This window comes from Rhinatrema bivittatum, chromosome 8 (genome assembly GCF_901001135.1).
Source record: "Rhinatrema bivittatum chromosome 8, aRhiBiv1.1, whole genome shotgun sequence".
Classification (NCBI taxonomy): Eukaryota; Metazoa; Chordata; class Amphibia; order Gymnophiona; family Rhinatrematidae; genus Rhinatrema; species Rhinatrema bivittatum.
In genome coordinates, this window is record NC_042622.1 from 44366469 (window position 1) to 44381581 (window position 15113).

At 45.0% G+C, this 15113-nt stretch overlaps 1 long non-coding RNA gene across 1 annotated transcript in view; it reads left to right on the forward strand.

The window, feature by feature from the left end:
* The window catches only part of LOC115097758, a 69295-nt gene extending 54695 nt beyond the window's left edge, over positions 1 to 14600 (forward strand). Inside the window, exon 4 of the long non-coding RNA XR_003858328.1 lies at positions 14200 to 14600. This is a non-coding gene — a long non-coding RNA (uncharacterized LOC115097758). The remainder of the gene's footprint in view (positions 1 to 14199) is intronic.
* Positions 14601 to 15113: the final 513 nt, after the last annotated feature.

Sequence of the window (15113 nt, forward strand, 5' to 3'; positions counted from 1 at the left end):
TTGGTTATTATCTCCTTTCGAAATTTGCAAGCAGCAACATGGTCTTCCTTTCACCCCTTTTCCATGCATTACCGCTTGGGTGTTTGGGCTCAGGAAGATGCAGCCTTCACACGTGCCTTGTTAAGGAAGCCTCCTGCCCTGTTTGGGAGTAGGTTTGGTGCATCCCACTTGTGTGGATTGGCCTGCCTGAGTACAGAGGAAGGAGAAATTACTACTTACTTGATAATTTCATTCTTCTAAGAAAGTCAGGTAAATCCACCACCCACCCTCAACTGCCGACTTGCCTTTTGTTCATCCTTTATAGGATGAATAGAATAAACAGGAACAACAAAATGTTGTTCCTGTTTATTCACTGACAGACTAGTAAGTGTCATAACCAACCCCTAAGTTTAGTGAAGGTTAATTTTTCACTGAGCTCAGTATTCCCAGTTGGTTGGAAGTATGAGTGCTTGTCTGTTAATAGTCATGTTCAAGTATAATCAGTTAACTACATTTTGGCTTTTCCAGAGAATACTGGCATGCTGATGTCAGGGCAGGGCTATATATCTGTGATGTCAGCTTTATTCCATCTCCATCTGCTGGTAGAGATGCATCACCCACTTGTGTGGATTGGCCTTCCCTTCCTTAGAGAAAAAGAAATTATCAGGTAAGTAGTTACTTCTCCTTTCTACTTAGAGTGTGACTTTATTTGGGGAATGTAATACTTGTTAGTGTTGTAAGAATTTAAAAGGAGCCGTAGAAAAAGCGAAGCAAGTTTGCTGTTGCGCTGGAGGTGGACCCTTGGCCTGGTGTAGGATTGGTACAGCCCCCTGAGCAAACCCAGGGAGCGCCTGCCACCAGAAGGCGGAGCACAGTAGGAGACAGAGGTTAGCTGGAGCTTCACCAATAACGGCCAGGGTTCTCCGCGGGTTGAGCCCTTGGATGCCCAGGTTGCCTGGGCTTAGGTGGGCCTCACGGGGTCTCCCAGAGAGGAAGTGGAGGGGTGTGCCCACCAGGATCAAGGGTGTGTGGCTCTCAAGGAAAAAGCGAGCTAGCCCGGAATAAGGAGTACCGAAGACCACAGGAACAGTCCAGGAACAGAAGGTCCTCCGGGCAGAATAGGCAGAGCCAAAGGGTCTAGCTCATGTAAGGCCGCTCGGAGTGTCAAAGCAGGTGGACCTGGCGGACACGGGAGAGGCAAACAGAGTGTCCGACTGGAGCGCAAGGGTCACAACTAGGGTATCCGTCCAAATGTTGTCAGGCAAAGCAAAGGTCAGTTCCAGGTACCAAGTCAAGCATGTTCGGGCAAAGCAGAAGTCAGTTACAGGGATCACATCAAGTGTGGTCAGGCGAAGCAGAGGTCAGTTCCGGGGATAGTAGATCAAGCGTAGTCAGGCAAGCAGAGGTCAGTACCAAGAGTCAGTCCGAGAAGGTACAACCTGGGAGGACGAGGAAACACAGGAGCAAGGCAGGAACTCAGGAACACTGGAACAACGGAGGAACTCAGGAACTCAGGAACACTGGAACACAGGAACGGCAAACTAGCTCACCCAGGGGTGACAACCCGATTGCCAAGGCGAGGACTAGGGGAATGAGTCGTCGCTTATATATTAAGAGTCTGTGATGTCATCAGTGCGCACCGCGGAGCAGTTTCCTGCCCTTGGCCCTTTAAAGGGCCAGGTGGTCTGGGCGCACATGCCTAGGGGCAGCCCTGGCGCTGCGGAGGATGCCGAGCCCCAGCGTGGTGGCAGCTGGGAAGTGGAAGTCCTCGGGGACACCGCATTGGGATGACACAGGCATAGAGAGCTGGCAGCGGCTGCGGGGGAGGTCGGCCCGGGACCCGCTGGAGCGTGAGCGAGGTGAGCAGGCCCAGGTCCGGGCGCGGGCCTAGCGCGGCCGGGACACACAACACTTGCATTGCACAAATCAGGGAAAAGCCAGAGAAAGACCACAGTAATAGTAAAAGCTTAAGATTAGTGCCTACAGATCTCACAGAACCTTAATTAATTGAGCAGAAAAATAAAAGCACAAAAATTTATGTTTTCCTCCTTAGGTTTTTGTTAAAATTTAATAAAGCAAACAGAATGTTAGGAATTATTAGGAAGGGAATGGTTAATAAAATGGAAAATGTCATAATGCCCCTATATCGCTCCATGGTGAGACTGTACCTTGAATACTGTGTACAATTCTGATCGCCGCATCTCAAAAAAGATATAGTTGCGATGGAGAAGGTACAGAGAAGGGCAACCAAAATGATAAAGTGGATGGAACAGCTCCGCTATGAGGAAATGTTAAAGAGGTTAGGGCTGTTCAGCTTGGAGAAGAGACGGGTGAGGGGGGATATGATAGAGGTCTTTAAGATCATGAGAGTTCTTGAACGAGTAGATGTAAATTGGTTATTTACACTTTCGAATAATAGAAGGACTAGGGGGCATTCCATGAAGTTAGCAAGTAACACATTTAAGACTAATCGGAGAAAATTCTTTTTCACTCAACGCACAATAAAGCTCTGGAATTTGTTGCCAGAGGATGCAGTTAGTGTAGCAGGGTTCAGAAAAGATTTGGATAAGTTCTTGGAGAAGTCCATTACCTGCTATTAATTAAGTTGACTTAGAAAATAGCCACTGCTATTACTAGCAACAGTAACATGGAATATACTTAGTTTTAGGGTACGTGCTAGGTTCTTATGGCCTTGATTGGCCAATGTTGGTAACAGGATGCTGGGCTTGATGGACCCTTGGTGTGACCCAGTATGGCATGTTCTTATGTTCTTAGAAACATATAAGGGCGTATGCATTGCAATACAATCTAATATGGACACAAAAGCCCTTGTAAATACACTGGGGTAGAAATTCAAAATGAATGACCCTCTTAGATAGTTGACTTTATCAAAATGTGTTAGGGCCTTAACATTGGTGTTAGAGCCCTAATGCCCACGATAATGCCATAATACCCGTGAGAAAAAAAATGCATCATGAAATGCATATGCACATTTTTTAAATTTTGTCAAAAGGGACGCGTTTATGAAAATGCATGTTATCTCACCAGCAACAGAATTTGCAATATTTATCACAAATTCTGTTTCAGAGAGAGAGAGAAGGAGGAGGACCTCTGGGGTAGCACACATATTAGTCTATAATTTATATCACTGTAGGAGGGTCAACTAGTAACTCGAGGTGAGGTTTTGGTGGTCTAGGACAGTGGTTCTCAACCTTTTTTTGGGAGGGACATACCTGACAGATGGTTCTCACATGTGTGACACACTGAACATGCGACCATCAAGGGGCTAAATGTAAACATACATTCTGCATCCTCAGGAATCCCCTCGACCCCCAACAATGGTGCAGCGCAGAACTAGGGCATTACCTGTACAACTCACCATACAAAAAAGATATTCTGGTTCTGATGACATCTCAGTAAAAGCAAAACAAACTCCCTTTACTGGCAGGCACAATACCACTCCTTATGAAAAGACTGTAACTTACCAGTAATGCATGTCCTATTGAGAAACATAACAAATAAGATTGATAAAATGCCTACATGCTAGTAAAATACCTCACCTTGGTCACACACACCAGTGAGATTTTATTTTGATTTATTTTATTTTCCTATCTCGTTTTATTTCTGTTTTATCTCTTTTTAATTTATCTTACGTTATATTAATAATTTTATTTGGTTATATCATTGTATTTGATTTTAAGTTTTTTGGTATTTATACTTTTATCTTCCTTGTATCATGTGTTGGTTTTAGAAATGTATTTTGCTTGTATAATGTGTTTTCATTTAATGATCTATGCCTTGTTAACCTTTGTGATAGAATACTGAATGACGGTATATAAAACCAATAAATAAATAAACACAGAACTGACCTTCACCAAGTACAGAAAGACCACAAATTATAAATATGGAGACAAACTGAAATGGAAAACCAAAAAAGCCATGCTGCATGCAGTGCAAACCTCGAGAAAATGGAAAGAGAAATATAGCACACAAAATAATCTGCACAAAGTTATACCTGTATTATAGTACACTAGGGGTGTGCATTTGTTTCCTACATATTTGTAATCCTCAACATATAGGGCCATATTTGTTGTATCACGATTCCCCACAAATACAACAAATCTTTGCCAAATTATTTGGCCGTCTAAAGCAGCCAATTTAAACAAACCCCCCACCCTCCTGACCCCCCCAAGACTTACCAAAACTCCTTGGCGCTGCAGCGGGGGGGTCCGGGAGCCATCTCCTGCACTCATCCCTCATTTTCATGAACTCCACCCAAATTCCTCTCTTTTGACTAAATTTAAAAAATTTGCATACATATCTTGCAATGCATTTTTTTTAATCGCAGGCATTATGGCATTATCACAGGCATTGGGGCTCTAAATCTCGCATTAGGGCCCTAACCATTTTGATAAATGACCCTGTTAGACAGAATATTCAGCTTCATGGCAATGGAGCAGAATATCCACAGATAAATCGCTACTTAGCCGGATAAGTCTTATCTAGCTAAATCTGAATATTGCTACTTAGCCGGATAACTTATCCGGCTAAGTAGCAATATTCAGTAGACCTTGCCAGTGTCTTCCTAGGCGCACGTGCCAGTGTCTTCCTAGGCGCACGTGCGCGCCTCTTTACTATTCTTAAAGGGACCGCAGTGGGAAAGATTCCCACCATTCCTTCTGACGACATCAGAACTTCTGCTTATTTAAAGCTGCTCCTGCTTACTATGCCTCAGCTACATGTCATGCTCCCTGTGGGTCTCTCGTTGTCTGGATTGCCTCTCTGGTTTTGGTTTGGAGTGTCTTGATTACGTTTTGGATTGTTGCCTGCCTTGACTCTAGGAAGAGTTACGGACTCTGTTGGATTGCCGCCTGTCCTGACTCTTAGAACGGTTACAGATTCTGTTGGATTGCCGCCTGCCCTGACTCTTGGAACGGTTACAAATTCTGTTGGATTGCTGCCTGCCTTGACTCTTGAAACGGTTATGGACTCTGCTGGATTGCTGCCTGTTCTGACTTCTGGCTCATTCTTGATTCCATCGGCTTGCTGCCTCATGGAGTTGCCCTTTTCTGGAGACCCACTCCTAAATCTAGCCAGCCCCACACCCAAGGGCTCAACCTGAGGGGAATGAGGACTAGTATTGGTGAAGGTCCTGTTGGGTCTCCGCATCAGCCAGCTCCACCTACCGATGATGAGAACCTACAGGGCTCCTCCTTACAGGTAGGTGATAACCTCGTCCTGGACACAGGGACAACTTTCATAACAGCTTGCTGATGCCAATTACCTGGTGGACTTTTCAGGGCTCCAAGCCATTCCGGGAACTGGTCCAGAAGATTCAGTAGCAGCATACTTCTTGAAGTTACTCGCGGATAAGATGGAATGCCTCAGTGCTTGGCTGGATGCGACCACCACCATCAGTCCTGTACCTCCTGAGGTTCCTGCACCTATACCTACCTCAACTATACTCCATCTCCCAGTACTAGGGATGTGAATCGTTTATCTGACGATTGAAAATATCTTCCGATATTTTCAATCTTCCGATATTTTCAATATCGTCAGATATCGGGGGGTCCCCGATAACGATAGGAAACCCCATGATTAATTTAGTGGGTTTTCTTATCGTTATGGCGGGGGGGGGGGGGGGGCGGGAAGAAAGGACACAACCAAAAAATACAGCCGACTCTTTAAAATGAGTTTGTTATATCCCCCCACCCTCCAGACCCCCCCAAAAAATTTTGTAAGTACCTGGGGGTCCTGGGAGCGTTCTTCCACGCTCTGGCTGTTGGCTGCCACTAATCAAAATGGTGCCGATGGCCCTTTGCTCTTACCATGTGACAGGGGCTATCGGTGCCATTGGTCGGCCCCTGTCACATACTAGGTGCACTGGATGGCCTGCGCCATTTTTAAAGATGGTGCCGGGCCGTCCAGTGCTTCTACCATGTGACAGGGGCCAGCCAATGGCACGGATACCCTGTCACACGGTAAGGGCAAAGGGCCATCGGCACCATTTTTATTAGTGGCAGCCGACGGCCTGAGAGCGGGAGATTGGTCCCGGGGCTTCCACTGGACCACCAGGTATTTGTAAAACGTTTTGGGGGGGTTTGGGAGGGTGGGGGAAGGTAAGGAATTAGTTTTAAAGGGTCGGGTGGGGTTTTTTTTTATTGGCTTGGGCGCAGCCAATAAAAAAAACTGATCGGGCCGCACGAAAAAAAATTAACGATGGGAATCGGAACCGGAATCAGAACCGATATCGGTTCCGATTCACATCTCTACCCAGTACCACCCCAATACGCTGGGGATCCTAGTCAGTGTCGGGGCTTCCTGAATCAGTGTTTCATGCACTTCACTTTACAACCAGTAGAACTTTCTAATGACTACATTAAAACTACTTTCATCCTTTCCCTCCTGGATGGGAAGGCTTTGGTCTGGGCCTCTCTCCTTTGTGGGAACGAGGAGACCCTCTCCTTCAGGATCTACAGCAGTTTGTTCAAACCTTCAAACAAATCTTTGATGAGTGAGGCAGGTTGACCACTGCTGGATTTGAGTTGTTGCATTTCATGGAAGGATCTAGACCACTCTTGGACTATGCCATAGAGTTTCAAACCCTGGCTACTGAATTCAACTGGCGGGAGGACAGCCTTTGAAGCATTTTCTTGGTGGGATTTTCAAGGATGAATTGGCAGCAAGGAAACTTTTCAAATCTCTGGATGCCCTCATCGACCTCACTGGGAGAATCAACCACCATCTCCAGCAACGGTCTCGGGAACTATGGACCTCATGAAGACCGGTCACTCTGGCTCCAGCATTCTCCCATACCATGCTTCTTAACTCAGTGACTGAGACCAGTCTCCAATGATCAGACGAACCCATACAGCTGGGACGAAGTCACCTTACAGCAGAAAAGAAGTATAGATGTCGCACTTAAGGGCTCAGTTTTTATTGCACTGGGAAGGGACATCTACTTGCCCAGTGTCCTCTGAAGCAGGGAAACTCCCAAGCCTAGGAGTCAGTGGGGAGATGACCCTAGTTTATGCCACTCCAGTTCCCCAACTTACATTGCCAGAAGTGGTTATCTCGGAGCAGCCTGAATTTCCCACTCTGGCACTCAGACTCTGGCACAGGGGGAAATTTCATCCAAAAGGACCTACTTTCCCCACTTCAACCTGCCGACAGTTCCCAGGGACACACCTTTGACTATTTCTTCTATCTACAGAGAACCTCTTCCAGGTTGAATCACCATGACCACCGTGCCTTTAAAGCTTTGTACTGGCATCTTACATTTGGAAGAAATAACTTTTTTCATCATCAACAACGCAGTTCACCCTATTGTTTTGGGAAAACCCTGGTTACAACTCCACTGCCCCACTACTGACTGGGGAACTCTTCAACCGACCATTATTGGAGTCCCCACTGCCGGACCTCCTGTCTTCTCCCAGTCTTCCCTCCTTCACAGATTCTTCTGGCTTCAACATCCTTGTGATTACCACCACTGTATGCTACGTATGCCAAAGTGTTTTCCAAGAGGAAGGCCGAAACCTTATCAGAATATCGTATCTATGACTGCACCATTAATCTCTTGCCTGGCTGTACTCCGCCACGAGGAAGGGTATATTTTTGTCCCTTCCTGAGAGTAAGGCTATGTCTCAGTACATTCAAGAAAATCTTGAAAGAGGATTCATCCAGCCCTCTACATCTCCAGCAGGAGCAGGATTCTTCTTTCTGGTCAAGAAAGATGGCACGCTTTGGCCGTTTATAGACTATCAAGGTCTAAATGCTATAACAAAAAAGGATCTTTATCCCCTGCCACTTATTGCAGAGCTTCTGGACCAACTTCAAGGAACCAAAATCTTTACGAAACTAGATCCTTTGGGAGCCTACAATCTAATTCGTATTCGACCTGGGGATGAATGGAAGATTGCCTTCAATACAAGAGATGGCCACTATGAGTATCTTGTTATGCCCTTCAGCTTGTGCAATGCTCCCGCCATATTTCAGAATATGATGAATGAGATCTTCTGTATGTCGGTGTGGTTATCTACCTTGATAATTTCCTCATCTTTTCTAAAAACCTTCAGTCCCATCGCCGAGATGGCTATCAAGTTTTTCAACATCTAGGGCCAATAAGCTGTTTGCTAAACAAGAGAAATGCATCTTTTGAGAAAGAAAGTTTACCCTTCCTGGGATATATAGTCTCTAGTGACAGCTTCCGCATGATCCAGAGAAGGTGATGTGCATCCTGAACTGGCCTCAGCCTTCTGAACTTTGCCCCTTACAAAGGTTCCTTGGATTTGCTAATTTCTATCATCATTTTATTCACAATTACTCACAGATTGTGGCTTCTCTCACTAATCTCACCAAAAAAGGAGCAAATACTAAGGAATGGCCTCCTGAGGCAATTGAGGGCTTCGACAAATTAAGACAGGCTTTCTTCTAGGGACCATGCCTATGCCATCCAGATCCCACACGTCTGTTCATCCTAGAAGTTGATTCCTCCTCCATGGGAGTATGAGCTATCTTAAGCAACACTCGGACACAGGGATACTCTCCCTTGCCCCTTCTTCTCTTATAAGTTTTCACTCACCGACCGTAACTATGGCTTCGGAGATAAGGAATTACTGGCCATTAAAATGGCCTTGGAAGAGTGGTGTCAGTGGCTGGAAGGAGCGCATCATCGCATCAAAATATATACTGACCTTAAAAATCTGGAACAACTCTGTCTTGCCCAATGACTGAATCCCTGTCAGGCCCGATGGTCATTATTCTTTACCCATTTTGATTTTGTGGTAAGATACAGACCGGCTACCAAAAACACCCAGGCAGATGCCCTCTCCCGGTCCTTCGAAACAGAAGATATACCTGAACCTCTGGGCCATGTCATAGATCCAGCTAGGATCAGTCTGGCTGCCACGTATACGGTTCCCCCAGGGAAAATGGCTGTTTCTCGAAAACATCACCAAAAGGTTTTGGAGTGGGCTCATGACTCTCGTGTGGCTGGGCACCCTGGTCATGCTTGTACCCTAACTTTGCTCCAACAGTACTACTGGTTGCCCCAGATACAAGGAGACGTTAAAGCCTATGTGGATTCTTGCCCTACATGTGCCTAGCAGAAATACATGATAGGACCCTGGGGAGTTTTGCAACCATTGCCAGCCCCCAAGGAGCCGTGGACTTATCTATCCACAGACTTCATTGTCCATCTTTTTGATTGTTGTCGAGTTATTTGGTTGTCATTGACCAGCTTTCCTAGATGGCTCACTTCATCACCCTGCCTAGTCTTCCCTCTGCACCAGAACTGGCAGGATTATTTACTATCCATATTTTTCACCTGCATGGGTTACCACGAGGCATTACCTTTGACCAAGGAGCACAGTTTACAGCCAATTACTGGTGAGCATTGTGTTGGAAATTCAACATCCAGCTAGACTTCACAACAGCTTATCACCCACAAGCCAATGGTCAGGCTGAACAGACTAATCAAACCCTTAAAACTTTCCTAAGAGCATTTGTCAATGATGGTCAGGACAACTAGGTATCCCTCCTCCCATGGGCTGAAGTTTCCCACAACTTCCTTAAACACGATGCCACAGAATCATCTCTATTTCTAATCATTTATGGGAGATCTCTTCCACCGCTGCCACTTCCTTTGTCCATCTCCTCCCCTGCAGCCCAAATGACAGCACAGGAACTCCAAAAACTGTGTACTCAAACTGAGACGATGATCCAGAAGGCCACTCAGATGGCCAAGAAAACAGCAGATAGTCATAGACGACCAGCTCCGCAGTTCAAGCCGGGAGATAAAGTGTGGCTAAGCACCCAGTACATACAAATCAGAGTGCCTTCCATGAGACTTGTACCCCGATATATTGGACCTTTTTCATACCAACTGTTACATACCAACTACGTTTGCCCACATCTCTAAAGATCTGTAACATGTTTCATGTTTCCCTCCTCAAACTGTTAGTTTTATCATGGCCCTCCCAAAAGACCCTGGTACCTTGGGAAGTATCCTCAGAAGAAGACCAGGTGTATCAAGTAAAAGAAATATTAGAAGTCAGGTGTCGTAATAAGAAATGAGAATATTTGATATCCTGGGAAGGATATGGTCCTGAAGAAAACACTTGGGAACCTGCTTCAAATATACTGGATAAAAACCTTAAACGGTTCCATATCTCCCATCCTAAGAAACCTAAACCATTGGGAAGGGGGCTTAGAAGACGGGGTACTGCTATCTCTGTGAACCCTTGGGCCGAGGCAGGATTGGCTCTACCTGCATGGAGGAGGCCTGCAGATTCCCACCATCAGCAGGCTGATCCAGGTGACACAACTGTACCAGTACTCATTCCCTTGGGTTAAGCCTTTGGGTGCTTGTGCCAGCAGGACTTAGATGGGTTTCTGCAGATGGCAAGAGAGGTCCATAGTAAGCTGGGTCATAGGTAGGTGGCAATGAGGCATAATAGAGATCCAATTAATGGTCTGAGGCAGGCAGCAGTCAGCGGATTTGGGGTCCAGACAATGTTCAGAGGGAGGCCAAGGTCAGTCATATCTGGGATCCAAGCCAAGGTCAAAACCAGATATCCATCTGAGTGGAGAAAAGAAGGACAGATAGGAAGGGCAGGCATGCAAGGACAAGAACAGGTAGACCACGAGGATGGAAGATCAAAACACAGAGACAGAAGATAGCTGGATGAAGACTGAAGAGCAAGCTGGAATGCAGGGAAGCAACACACATTACTTGGGCAGTAGCTGGACCTGTTGCTGAGGCGAGTTGCTTCCTGAGAGCTGCCCTTATATAAGACTGTGCGAGTGTTGTCATCATTAGGGGCCATGGGAACTTTCCTGCCACAGTCCCTTTAAATCCCAGAAGGTGATGCATGTTGCATGCTGGCGGTGGTGTCCCGCTGGCAGCATCTTGCCATGATAAAGAGCAGAGCACCAAAACAACACAGACTTTCTTTGCACAAGGCAAATGTATTTTCCAGCAATGGTTCACAGAGAATAAAGGTCTTTACTGTCATTGCCATTGTTATTGCAGCCAAAGGTCATTGTAGGCATTCAAAGGCTTGAGACTGACTTATAGTTTGAGCCTTAAAAGCTTTTTGGAGCTGACCAATAGTTTGGTTTGACTACAGAGCTTATTTCTGTGAGCTCTGAGGCAAAAGAGGACTGTATTAGGCACGGCAGGGTGTAGGATGTAGGGTGATCATAGGAGTGGAATGATCAGATGCCGTTATCCTGAGTCAATGCAGCCAAATTCCTTGCAAGGCAGGCGTATGTTCTAAAAAAGGCCCTCATGAAAAGCTGTTGCTTTCATGGAATTCTCTATTCCCCTTTGACCTATTCACCTGGAGTGTAGTAGTTCCCCCAACTTCTTACCACTGTAGTGAGAAGCAACCTCTATGCAACAGGTTTACTTGCATAACCTCTTAAAATTCAGCAGGAGGAACCAAGAGGAAAAGAGAAGGCAGAATGCTCTGTACAGCAGGTTCACTCTATGTAGTATGCAGTTTTTTTGGAAAAGCAATTGAAAAACAATTAAACTAAACCAAATTTTCATGCTCATAGTATTAAGACAATGCATTTTAATGTTTTTGTGCACGTGAATAGCATGATCACATTACCTTGTTTACTGTGAGCCCACTAAATCTTTTTGCATCACTCATAAAATAGCTTTTTAATTAGCTCATATTTATTTTTGTAAACCCACGCTAAAGTTGGTTTTCTGTGTGTTTTATTGCATAGGCTCCAGAATGTTTATCTGATATTTAGTTTGGTGAATTAATAAAAGTATATTTGTTATTAGTCAATGGTAACACACAGACAGTAAGAAAATTGCAAAGTGTGCCTTTGGGATAGACAGAGTTTCAGAAGGGTGAAATAAAGATGGCCAGAAAGTGGATTTTTTAATCTGAGAATATTCAATACAATTTGCAAAGCTGCAAAAAAGCTCACCATATAATTTACTTGCAGAATTTTCAATACAAAATGAAAAGGAAAAAAAAAACCACCTTTTTCCTGATGTTTACTGTAAATAATATTTAAAAAGTTTTTCAGGAAAAAGCAAGGAACCACTTCTGAGCTGCATTGCAGCACATCATGGTTACTCTGGCAGCACAATTGCTTTCAATAGTAAAATAGGAAGAGATAAAAAGCTTGATTATGTGCTCCCCATTGCCATTGGGTAAATTGTGGTGCAGGAAGATAAAGTGGTAGAGGGACCATCCTGAGTTGGTGCGTCATGCTCATTTTCTGGCCTTAAACAAATCCAGACTAAAAACCACCTTTTTGAGGTTGCTAATATTAACCCCTGATTATCCTGCTTATAGCCTTCTTGATTCTAAATAATCATTAGAGATGTGAATCGTGTCCTCGATCGTCTTAACGATCGATTTCGGCTGGGAGGGGGAGGGAATCGTATTGTTGCCGTTTGGGGGGGTAAAATATCGTGAAAAATCGTGAAAAATCGAAAAAATCGTAAAATCGCAAAACCGGCACATTAAAACCCCCTAAAACCCACCCCCGACCCTTTAAATTAAATCCCCCACCCCCAATGACTTAAATAACCTGGGGGTCCAGCGGCGGTCCGGAACGGGCTCCTGCTACTGAATCTTGTTGTCTTCAGCCGGCGCCATTTTCCAAAATGGCGCCGAAAAATGGCGGCGGCCATAGACGAACACGATTGGACGGCAGGAGGTCCTTCCGGACCCCCGCTGGACTTTTGGCAAGTCTTGTGGGGGTCAGGAGGCCCCCCCCAAGCTGGCCAAAAGTTCCTGGAGGTCCAGCGGGGGTCAGGGAGCGATTTCCTGCCGCGAATCGTTTTCCGTACGGAAAATGGCGCCGGCAGGAGATCGACTGCAGGAGGTCGTTCAGCGAGGCGCCGGAACCCTCGCTGAACGACCTCCTGCAGTCGATCTCCTGCCGGCGCCATTTTCCATACGGAAAACGATTCGCGGCGGGAAATCGCTCCCTGACCCCCGCTGGACCTCCAGGAACTTTTGGCCAGCTTGGGGGGGGGCCTCCTGACCCCCACAAGACTTGCCAAAAGTCCAGCGGGGGTCCGGAAGGACCTCCTGCCGTCCAATCGTGTTCGTCTATGGCTGCCGCCATTTTTCGGCGCCATTTTGGAAAATGGCGCCGGCTGAAGACAACAAGATTCAGTAGCAGGAGCCCGTTCCGGACCGCTGCCGTTCCGGACCGCCGCTGGACCCCCAGGTTATTTAAGTCATTTGGGGGGGGTTCGGGAGGGTGGGGGATTTAATTTAAAGGGTCGGGGGTGGGTTTTAGGGGGTTTTAGTGTGCCGGCTCACGATTCTAACGATTTATAACGATAAATCGTTAGAATCTCTATTGTATTGTGTTCCATAACGGTTTAAGACGATATTAAAATTATCGGACGATAATTTTAATCGTCCTAAAACGATTCACATCCCTAATAATCATCCTAAATGGATTACATAGGAGTAGTGGGAGTAAGTTATACACTTGCATCCCAGGGTTTCTCCTGACTCAAGGTGCAATACTGGAGCACACCACCTCTCCTAATGAGATTACATACACTCAAGGACCCCAGCTCCTGCAATTCTACAGCCATGGGAATGGCCGCAGGATCTGAGACTTGCCATGGAAAATGGGTCCATTGCTGCCTATCATGCCAATATGTGCCCCTCCTCTGGCAGCCAGCTTTGTTCATTCAGCTCAGCCAGTGCCAACACAAACAAGGGAAGAGGAGTAAGAAGGAAGAGAAGGGATAAGGAGAGAGGGAAGGATGGAGAGACTCGGAAGAAGGTGAGAGGAGAAAAAAGGCACAAAAGAAGGCAGGAGAAGGAATGACAAAACATAATAAAAGCCTAAAGAACTGAAACAGAGAAAGGAATGTAATCAAATACAAAAGATTGTTATCAGACACACACAAACATGAGTGGAATATATTCCTAAAATGAACAATTAACTGACATTTCAAATCACAAATCTGGCTGCAATAAGTTATATGCAAATACACTGCAAAATGTAAAAATGCATTCCCAGAATTTTCAAACATTGCTGCAGAATCTACTCTTGAGCTGCTGCAAGACCTTGGGGGAGATGGGGGAGGGGCAGGAGGTCTGAGTACATCAGGTAAGTATTGGAAGTCATAGGGGTACAGCTCTTCTAGACAGGGAAAGCTGTATATGATCAAGTTCATCAAAATATACTGTGAACTCTATTTTATTTTATTTCTTCCAGACCTGAGCAGCGAGGAAGCCGGCTGAACACCTGCAGAAATTTGATAATTCATGTGCTATCTAACTATTAAAGTTCTAGTCACAAGAATGAGATAGCAAAATGGGAAAGGATACTGCTATAATGCTTAGGGGAAGAAAAAAATCAGGCTTATTTTCTAAAATTTACAGAAAGCTCTGACATTCATCTAATGTGTTTCATGTCAAAGCTTTTATCTTTGAACCTTTGCTAACCTAAAAAGAGATCCACTCTATCTATGTAATTTGTTGGTGTTCAACATTTTGAAAAGCTTTAAAAATTGGAAGAAAGAGCATACATTATGGATATTAGCTAATTTGCATGCAGCATGGAATCACCTACTTCTTGCCTGTACTGGTTACATTCTTTTATTAAATGATACCGCTTGCATCACCTTCCCAGTCTCTTGTTGCATATCTAATGTTAGTCTTGCATGAAGAGAGACATTCTGCTACCATATGTTTATTCTTTTTTGAGAATAGCCACAGACACCAGTATCTACAGCAGCTTCATTATATGTTGGAAGTGATAACATTCTGCAGTATTCAGAGATGATTGATAGTGCTATCAAATAAAGATCAGCAAATATTAATATAGAGGTTAATATTCAAAAGCCAATTAGACAGAGAACTTATAGGGTCATTTATCAAAATGCTGTAAGGTATTTTGAGAGAGAGTAAGAGAGAGAGAGAAAATCTAACCATAACGCCCTATCCCTAGATAGGTATTTATATCTCTATGGGAGGCCCACCTAATAACTCGAGGTGAGGTTTAGGTGTTAGTGTAGGGGTTAGGGGCCACTTTGACATTCAAAGTGAGATATACGAACAGAACAGTGCTTTCTTGTGAAGATTTGATGACCCTCGGAGTGAGGAAACTCACGCAAAAATGATATTTGT